We start from the raw sequence: 10,795 nt of genomic DNA on the forward strand, positions 1-10,795 counted from the left end.
TTAAAAGGCAAGATACAGCTCCTCCTCCCCCAGACCCATTCTACCAGCGTATGCCATCATATCAGGATGCATATAGGCCCCTAGTTCAGCAAACCTATTACAGTAACCATCTGTATGAACACCAAAATTATTCATTGCCACCAATACAGCCCCCTCCTCATAGGCCCCAAAGCCAATACTATGAACAAATGTCACAACCAAGAAGTCAAAGAGCTCCTAGCCCAATAGACAAGACCCCTGAACCGACCTAAGCATACAACCGAGTGGGGGAACTAGCGCTTTCTCAAGTGACCCACAAAGCATGTCACAGTTTCTGCTTACGCCTGATTTTTAATGAATGACATTTCTGGAGCCTTATGATATAAGGGTTAATATTGTTTGTGTTAATGAACATTTTTATTAAGGCAACAAACACATTGCCAAGATTATTTACTTGCAAAAAGATTTTATGTTACCATTATATGGTTATTTTAGGTAATGTTTCACACAGTTTTGAAATCCCATTGAAGGCCCCAAACATAGCACATGACAAGATAAAAGTGAAAGGCCAACTGCAGCGAGAGAGATATGGAGGCAGCCATAATTATTGGCTTTTAAGCAACACCAGTTGCCTGGCTATCCTGCTAATCCTCTGCCTCTAATACTTTTGGCCATAGCCCCTGGACAAGCATGCCGGCAAACAGATGTTTCTGACTGTATTCAGACACTACTACATCATAATAGTCCAGCAGGGCTGCCAGGCAACTGGTATTGTATAAAAGGACTAAATATGGCAGCCTCCATATATTTTTCACTCCAGTTGTCCTTTAACATTAGTGAGGCCTACATGCATTATTGTGGCTGAGTATGAAAAGAACCTGATCAGACTACTTGTTGAGTTTATGTAACTTAGGTATTCTTAGTTCCTGCAGTAACTTCAAGTGTGAGAATTAACACTTTGTTGGAACTTTTTCTTCATGGTAGCATACACCACCACACATTAGTTGTGTGGCGATTGCAGTGTACTATGTATTCTATAAACATCATACACATGTGCATTGTTTCAATTTCTACATATCAAGAGGGTTATGGCTGCAGCTAATACATATGCGTTTTTGACAATTATCACAAAACATAACATCTACACATGAAAAGGAACACCAAGGTACACTCTACATTTGCATTTGTGATTGAAGAATGTAGCTCTCACAATCCTTTAATGCATCGTGAGCTTTCAAGTTCCTTTTCTTATGGTGATGCTCGTTGCAGTTAAAAAATTGACTGTCATATACCAGTTGTATGTATACCAAACATACTATTGCTATACAGTATATCAGTACATGCACAACAATACCAACATGTACACATATAAGGAGTGTATATGTGTCATAGCATGTCACACAGTACATTGTTGCCAGCTGACAGAATGTTGTGCCTTCTGAAAGACTAGTGTCACAAACACCAGCACGCCATGGGAACAGTTAGTACACATTTAAAATTAAAGTTCCACGCTGATGCTAAAATCTTCACAATGGTGGTGTGGTAATTTAAACATTACACATAGTGTGCATAATGTAGGACAATATTTACCTTAAAGTTACCAGCAGGCGTTGAGTTGGACCAATTGGAACGCAAAAAGATGTTGTTTTCCGAAGTAGTCGGTTCCATAAGCGTGCCAAAAGGGGATACTGTGTGGAACAGACATTTTATGTTAAAAGGTATCTGATGTTCATGTCAATAGCTTTATTGCAAAAACACATTTGTGTTTCTGAGTACTATATTTTTCATAAAAAATACTATATTACTTTAATAAGTAAAGTTTACTACAGCACTTTTATGTGGGAGAAAACAAAGCGAGCTAATAAAAGCTATTGATGAAAACACTTTGTCTTTACATATATATATATATATATATATATATATATATATATATATATACATTATATATATATATATATATATATATAGTGATTATAAGAATGTTGGAGCATTGCTATTACCCAACAAAGTTCCCTACATCCACTTGCTTACTTGGGTACATTGGGCGCAGATTACTTGCCCTTTGCTGTTTGAAAGGTCAGAAAGGTGTGAGAGATTGACAATGTACTATACAAACACACGACTATATCTTTATATTGACAAGGGAGAACATGCAAAGTATTACATGTTTTGAGGAAGAAAGAAGTAATAAAAAAAACCACTTTAATTTGCTATAGTCATCCTGGTGTATTCAAAGAACTTGTCAGGATGAGCCCTCAAGTCTCGGTATATCAACTGGAATTGACCCTTCCAATCTTGGTTAAAATTCAAAGGATGTACCCAGAACCTCTGAGGCCTGGATCTCCTGCTCATGAAGCCAAATGCTGCTAACAAAACCGCCAACTCCTCTGCCATCACTAACTCCTTACTACAAACACACACGGCATTGCAGGTACCACTCCCATTATATATCCTAACTAATGGAATGCTTAATTAATTACTTACCATTAATTGTAATAATTGACACCTTTCCCCTTTAAAAATAAGGCCAAGGACTCTTAAAAAACGCAAAACACCCCAAAAAACACTTACAAAAATGCCTCAAAAAAACGCCCACCGCACAGAAATAGCCGGAACATGCTTTAGAAAAAAACCGCGTCACAAAACGCCTAACGCAAACACTAATGAAAGCCAAACGCAATGTGAACCAGGCCTTAGTGCATACAGGGTGCATTTCTCTATGTTTTCCTTCTGTCCTGTGCAAGCGTTTAGGTCCACTTTAACATCAAATTCACTACTAGGTAGTTACCTTGGATGTTGAATTTCTTTACAGTATTATTCTCGACAAGGATGACTTTCAGACTTTTTAAATTGTATATTGAGGAGAAACGCGCACAAATGTCTCAAACCGGATAAGATCAGAAAAGTCTCACAATTCCAAGCACTGGGGAAATTTCCAGGAGGTCCTGTCAGACAATGTCCTAATAATCTTTATCCTTGGACCAACACTTCCACATGTAAAAAAGAAGAAAGACAAATATAGCGTAATCCTGCGAGTACGCAGACTCCTTATAAAAAAGGAAAAAGGCCGTCACCAGGATCCCTTAATGTGCCAAATGCTAGAAAGACACCTCTAAACCAGTAGCAGTGCCAGGACACCCCCCAAGTGCCCGCACTCACCGCACTGGCCTCCTAGATCTCCGGAGGTAGGATTGAAGGTATATGGGGTTTTTTTTCCAGAGATGTCTCAAGACCCTGGTTGCAGCCTGCCCATCCAACTAAAACTTAAAAACAGCGGATATAGCGTAATATTGCCAATTTATTAAAAAAGTTAAAAACGGATTCACTCACAAGCCTCGCAGGGTAACAAGCGTGTATCAAAAACAGTTAGGGTCCCCGGGAACCGCTCAGCTGCTTTAGCGTCAGATCCAAGCTCGCTCCGTCTCCCCGCCGGCACTGCTTCCTGGTCCAGTCACGTGCATCAAAGCTCCGCCCTATGCATTTCGTCAATACGTTGACTCATCAGGGGCTGTTGATGCACGGGTGACTGGCTGAGTTATACTGACTAAACTCCTCCCCTCCTATGCGTATTGCAAAGCTATATTAAAAAAAAGGTAAAAAAAGGAATTTTGCATTGCGGAAACCCGTAGGATCCTCAGTTCAAACCTCTGAGCGTCCCCTCACATAATAGCAACCTCATCTAATACAAATACAACAACTCCTATACTACATCGATCCCCACCCCCCATACATATTTCAATGCCATTGCTTACAACCTGCCTTGAAACCAAGCTCATACCCAATAGATCTACCCATACATATATCAGATATCCTCAAACCCACCATTATCCATTATTAATAAAGCAGTTTATATCCAGGTCTATATTAAGACCTTTGGGTGCTGCGGATTCTAAATCGTGAATCCATCTAGTTTCCTTCTTGGATACCTCCCTCACTTTATTGCATCCTCTCCATGATGGTATCAACTTCTCCACTCCGCAGAAGAACATTTTTTAAATTGACAATGAACTGAGAATTGGATGTAGCTTATCCATATCATTCTCCGCTTGGTCAGCCTTAAAGTGAAACTCTAGAGTAAAAATCGACTCAGCAGCACTGAAAAGGCCTGGTGTTTCTTTAACAGTTTCACAGCATTAGAACTTTGTTTCTCTTATACAAGCCTCATTTTTAGCTGCACAGAAAAAAACTGCCCGGGCATTTTTCCCCTGATGCTCTGCAAAGCATGATGGGATTTCTGATGTTGTTGTTCTCGTTCTGCTGTTTTGGTGCAATTTTTTTTTTTTACATTTTGAATTTGACATTTGAAGCCTAGTGTGTGCAGCTGGGAGGGGTGATCAGGACACAGGACAGTTGGAACTGTGTCTCCTGCTCCCTGTCACCTCCTTTAAACCAAAAATATGGCTTCCCCCATGACAAAGATGGCAGTCCCCATGAATCACAAACATTTGCCTGTTCTTTTAAAACAGGGTGGGTAAGAGATTATATTACCTATCTATTCTAATTAACATAACTAATATAACTTAATGACAGTATGTTTGTTTAGGCTGAAGTTCCCCTTTAAAGAGAACCCGAGGTGGGGATCTTAGAGTTAAATCTATACACAGAGGCTGGATCTGTCTATAGTGCCCAGCCTCTGTTGCTATTTGAATCCCCCCTAAGTCCCCCCTGCGCTCTGTTCTAGCCCATAAATTACAGCCGCGCTGTCGGACAATGTTTACCTAGCTAATGTCACTCACACCGCTCCCCCCGCCTCCAGCAGAGCGCCGGTCCCCGCCCGCGTCCGTTCCCTCCAATCAGCGACGAGGGAAGGGACGTGGGCAGGGACCGGCGCTCTGCAGGAGGTCGGGGGAGCGGCGTGAGTGACACTAGGGAGGTAAATACAGCTCGCTGCGACACGCTGCGTGTCGCCAGCGCGGCTGTAATTTATGGGGGAGAGCGGAGCGCAGGGGGGACTTAGGGGGGATTCAAATAGCAACAGAGGCTGGGCACTATAGCCAGACCCAGCCTCTGTGTATAGATTTCGTTCTAAGATCCCCACCTCGGGTTCTCTTTAAACAGGTTTGTATATTGTGATGTGCTTTTGTTGTCCATTGTTATTCCTAAGAGAAATAGGCTGATGTCGCTATCAAAGTTATTTCTCAAAATCCCTTATGATTCCACTGACTGACTCCTTGACTCAGACTCCTCTAATTTTCATATAACAATCTTGTTGATTGAAAAAAAATTACAATAAAAGGCACTTCTTCACTTCCAAAACCTAGGAATTTTAAAGCTAGATTAGATGGTATGTGCTTTTGTGAACAAAATTCTCCTGGCCAGGAAGCTGACACTCTACCCTGTCAGTGCCTGTGTGTATTCCCCAACACTTGGGCTGTATAACTAAGATTTACCTAGCAGTATATCATCCAGGTTCCAGTGTGTAGCCCTGCCACCTGGCAGAAAAAGGCCTTTGTCTTTTTTTTATACTGTATCTGAAATAGAAAAAGCCATGGCCATTTTCTGCAAGGGAGTGTAGATATGCACTGAAACCCAGCTGTGACATGGGCATTCATTTGAAAAGAGCTCCTGGAAAAACATAAATATGGTTATAAAAGGATGCTGAATATAGCCGATAAATGTAAATTGGGGTATAAAAGGGTGCTGGATATAGCCGAGTAATGTAAATTCGGTTATAAAGGGGTGCTGGATATAGCCGAGACATATAAATTCGATTATAAAAGGGTGCTGGATATAGCCAAGAAACACAAATTCGGTTATAAAAGGGTGCTGGATATAGTCGAGAAAAGTGATTACTATGACCTAACTTCTCCATTATCTCACACAGAACCCTTCCCTGGTGGTGCCCAATCATAAGACCCCCCTGGTGGTGCCTAACCCTAAGACTCCACTTGATGGCGCCCTCCATAGTGGTGCCTAATCTTTGCCATATTACATGTCATACATATATGTTATTTTGCACTGATATAACCAAATTAACTGATATAACTGAATTTAGGCACCTGCTAATATAACAGATTTTTAGATGCGCTCATTGTAGCCACAGTTCATGTCAAATATACAGTGGCTTGCAAAAGTATTAGGCCCCCTTGAAGTTTTCCACATTTTGTCACATTACTGCCCTGGCTTAATGTTTAGGGTCGCTGTCGTGCTGGAAGGTGAACCTCCGCCCCAGTCTCAAGTCTTTTGCAGACTCCAAGTGGTTTTCTTCCAAGATTGCCCTGTATTTGGCTCCATTCATCTTCCCATCAACTCTGACCAGCTTAACTGTCCTTGCTGAAGAGAAGCACCCCCAGAGCATGATGCTGCCACCACCATATTTGACAGTGGGGATGGTGTGTTCAGAGTAATGTGCAGTGTTAGTTTTCTGCCACACATAGCATTTTGCATTTTGGTCAAAAAGTTCCATTTTGGTTTCATCTGACCAGAGCACCTTCTTCCACATGTTTGCTGTGTCCCCCACATGGCTTGTGGCAAACTGCAAATGGTACTTCTTATGCTTTTCTGTTAACAATGGCTTTCTTCTTGCCACTCTTCCATAGAGGCCAACTTTGTACAGTGCATGACTAATAGTTGTCCTATGGACAGATTCCCCCACCTGAGCTGTAGATCTCTGCAGCTCGTCCAGACTCACCATGGGCCTCTTGATTGCATTTCTGATCAGCGCTCTCCTTGTTTGGCCTGTGAGTTTAGGTGGACGGCCTTGTCTTGGTAGGTTTACAGTTGTACCATACTCCTTTCATTTCTGAACAGTGCTCTGTGGGATGTTCAAGGCTTTGGAAATCTTTTGTAGGCTAAGCCTGCTTTAAATTTCTCAATAACTATATCCCTGAGCTGTCTGGTGTGTTCTTTGGACTTCATGGTGTTGTTGCTCCCCCCAATATTCTCTTAGTCAAACTCTGAGGCCGTCACAGAGCAGCCATATTTGTACTGACATTAGATTACACACAGGTGCACTCTATTTAGTCATTAGCACTCATCAGGCAATGTCTATGGGCAACTGACTGCACTCAGACCAAAAGGGGCTGAATAATTACGCACACCTCACTTTGCAGTTATTTATTTGTAAAAAATGTTTGGAATCATGTATGATTTTCGTTCCACTTCTCACGTGTACACCACTTTGTATTGGTCTTTCACATGGAATTCCAATAAAATTGATTCATGTTTGTGGCAGTAATGTGACAAAATGTGGAAAACTTCAAGGTGGCCGAATACTTTTGCAAGCCACTGTATATACATTATTTTGAACTGGTATAACCACATTTATTAACATTGTAGCTGCATTTCAATACATACGTTATTTTAAAATATAACCAAATCTGTGACCTGCTGATATAACTGACTTTGTAGCTGTATTTATATAGCCGTAAAAAAAATCTCAGCTGTATCCAGTAGCTTTTTATAGCTCCCCCCCCCCCCCCCCCCAAAAGACGCTCTTCTTGTAGCCAAATTTATATAACCATAAAAAATCTGGGCTATATCTGATGCCCTTTTATAGCCGAAAAAAAAACTCGGGAGCCCTCACCTCCTTATAGACAAGATTCACAGCAAATAATGTTGAAGTCTACGGTAGAGCCCTTTTACACAGTCTGCTTTGGAGCCCTTTTCAATGATACCGTGACAGAGTTTCAGTAAATCTTATCAAACAGACAATGGGCCTGATACAATTCACTTTTTCTCCTAAGTTGTCTACTAGGTTATAGTTTCCCATTATAAATAAAGTGCCTTTATTTATATAAAAATTATTACTTTTTTTGTAATGTACTAATATACTGTACATGTTAAAATTGTATATGAATGTCAGTTTGCAAAATAGCTCACCTGGATGTTGCAGTAGTGACTATGAAATGTCATTGAGATGCAAATAATTCTGAGTTGACGCAGGATCATGCAAATTTTGTATGAAAATGAATGCTGCTTAAATCAACTACTGCAATGGTGGAATTGGATTAGTCTGTTTTCAAGCTTCATAAATTTGCATACAAAATGTTTATAAGCCATCCCTACTAGTGACACAACTACTCATCAGGCTTTATTCTTACAGCATAGATGTTATTTGTTATATATGTTACGGCCGGAACCCGAAGTCTGGCCACTTCGGGGTCTGGCCACTTCGGGTTCTGGCCGGTCAAAACTAGAAGTGGCCGGCTGATCCGGCCAGTGTGCAAAAATGAGGGTTCATATCGGACTTTGGCCGGCCAGAACGCATTATGACTAGATGTGGCCCATCAAGTCCCGAAGTCCCTGCTCGCAGCTTCTGTTATGTGCCGAAAGTGAGCGAACAGCTGCCACCACCGCCCAGACATTCCCATCCCAAAGCACCGTCTTCGTCACAGGACCCAGGGCTGCCCTTAATGCTGCCGGCTGCATCTCTGCCACCTTCTGCTTCCATCTCATCTGCATTCCGTCTTCTGCACTTCAGCGGTCCCCACTGGCTCATTCTCACAAATAGACCGTGCAAAGTTATCGGTGGCTGGAGCTGAAGTGCCGATAATTCGTATCACCCGCCGCCACACGGTGCCTTCAATTATCGCGCACCTCTTTAGTCTGTATCCTCCCTGATGAGCGAGTGTCTCCGTTTCCGCGCGCCGACAGCACAATTTTCTCCAAAACTTTCACAGATGTCACAAGTGATGCCCGCACATCATTGCCTGGTGGAGCTGTTGACTATGAAAGGCAGATTGCGATTCCTCCAATATGTGTGTGAAGGGCGGTAATTATTCCTCAATAATCATTATATAATCCGATCCATGTGGCTGTGCCTCTACATCCAGGTGCATGTCACCCTGAAAGGCACCCTGTATGTATTTAGATAGTTTATCCTGTCTAATTCACCCTAATCTGTGACTAAGCACAAATTGTAATTTGATCTCTCAGGCATGGCAGCAGATCAGTAAATTGGTAAACACAGGATTGTTAACAATAGGTCTACTTCCATGAAAGCAGGAAGTAGACAAACTGCAGATTGTAGGATTTGTATCAGCTGTAACAAAGAGATTTTTCTGTAAAGGTTATTATGCTTTTGAGTATATTTCAGAGCACAGAAGAAGTTCTGAATGCCATTCATGCTGCCAGACAGGACCCAGGATGTTCTGAGATTTGTGCGTTTTGGACTTTGGCCGACTGACTTTGGCCGTTTCTAGAACTGGCCGGCCAATGTCAGAAATTCCCAGCATTTTGGACTTTGGCCGATATCAAATCGGCCAGTTCTAGAAATGGCCAGCCAATTCTAGAATTGGCTGATGTCTGGTTTTGGCCATAACATATATAAAAGATTCCCGAGTTTCAATCAGTTATACAGTCACAATTAGATATGTATAATAATACGGTGACTGCTTTATTGCAGCAGCACAAGTAAGTGTTTTTTGGTTGGTTTATTAATTTTCATGGACTAAGCACTATCTGAGAAATATAACATTTTATCACATTTTTTCTTTTAATTACAGTTTAAATTTATTAGGAGTCGGCATTGGTGCATTTTTGTACGACGATGACTCCCACTCCGGGTACCCAAAAAGAAGAAACCATTTTCTTATTATTACTACATCAATTTTATTTTATTACATGAACAGGAGTAAAGGGTAAGGAGCAGTTCACAATAATTAGAATTTGCATGGGCAGCTATCTCAGAGGATGATTGTGCTATTTGGCAGAGTGTCTGACACAGGATGAAGGCAGGTAAGACCTGTAAAGATCATGGCGGATAAAAAAATGAGGTGGTGGATCCCCCTGACACTTAGAAGCTGCACTTTGATACATTTCCATGCTTGTATTTGAGGGAACTTGGATTGAAGACCACAGGAGGAGGACAGCACAGACAATACAGAGAGGAGGACTTTGTCTGACTATCAGTATTGTGGTTGTTTTTAAGAAGTGCTCTCCCCAAGTGTCTCTGTTTTGTTTATTGTATTTCTATGGCATCACAACTGATAAGCTTCTTATTTTTTGTGCATTTTGCGATTTTCTGCATTTTTAAAATCGTGTGTCAGTGTTGCTTTTTCCTGTGTGTTATTCACATGTAATGTCAGTTAATGGAAAGTAGATAGGTAGAAAAAAACAACATTTTGTAAAAAATAATACCTTTTAATGGCCAACTGATAGAGTTAAATTATGCAAGCTTTCTGGGATCTAGTCCCCTTATTCAGGCATATTTCCAGATGTTAGCTGAAGTAAAACACTGATAGTAAACATGAAGATGACAGTTGTGCTGGTTACTGTTTATCCGTTAGGTGTCAGGTGATCAGCAGGCTGGAGCCAGCGAGTTAGTGCAACCATACATGAAATCCAGCAGGTTTCTGTAGCTCATGAAGCCAAATCAATCATGTTATATAAGGAGTTATAAATCCATTTCCACAGTTTAAACCTTCTGTTAATGTCTTGAACATTTTCATAAATGTGTACTGTAATTTTTCTTAATTGTTCATTTTCGAAGTTACCCTTAAGAACAAGTACTTTTAGATCTTGCGTGCTGTGTCCTGGTTCACAGAAGTGTTGGCCCACTGGTGTGTCCATTTTACTCTCATTGATTTTAAAGCGGTGATGGTTCATTCTTGTGCGCAGTTTTTGTCCTGTTTCTCCTGTATAGATTCCTTTTGAGGGGCATTTCATGCAGCGTATCATGTGTACAAGATTGGATGATTCACAGGAAAATTGGTCTTGTATTTGACGAGATTTCTGTGAGTTTGTTTGTATTTGTCTTGTGCCCCAAATATAAGGGCAGGTCTCACATCTTGTATTATTGCAAGGTAATGTGCCTGGAGTTTCTGGTGTAGATAATGCACTTTTGATAATCATGTCTCAAATTGGGAGGTTGTCT

At 41.1% G+C, this 10,795-nt stretch overlaps 1 long non-coding RNA gene across 1 annotated transcript in view; it reads right to left on the reverse strand.

Moving 5' to 3' along the window:
- Positions 1-10,168, reverse strand: part of LOC137544159 (uncharacterized) — a 45,445-nt gene extending 35,277 nt beyond the window's left edge. The window contains exons 1-2 of the long non-coding RNA XR_011025745.1: positions 10,060-10,168; positions 1,570-1,667 (exon numbers count right to left, since the gene is read on the reverse strand). This is a non-coding gene — a long non-coding RNA (uncharacterized lncRNA). The remainder of the gene's footprint in view (positions 1-1,569; positions 1,668-10,059) is intronic.
- Positions 10,169-10,795: the final 627 nt, after the last annotated feature.

This window comes from Hyperolius riggenbachi, chromosome 2 (assembly GCF_040937935.1).
Source record: "Hyperolius riggenbachi isolate aHypRig1 chromosome 2, aHypRig1.pri, whole genome shotgun sequence".
Taxonomy (NCBI): domain Eukaryota; kingdom Metazoa; phylum Chordata; class Amphibia; order Anura; family Hyperoliidae; genus Hyperolius; species Hyperolius riggenbachi.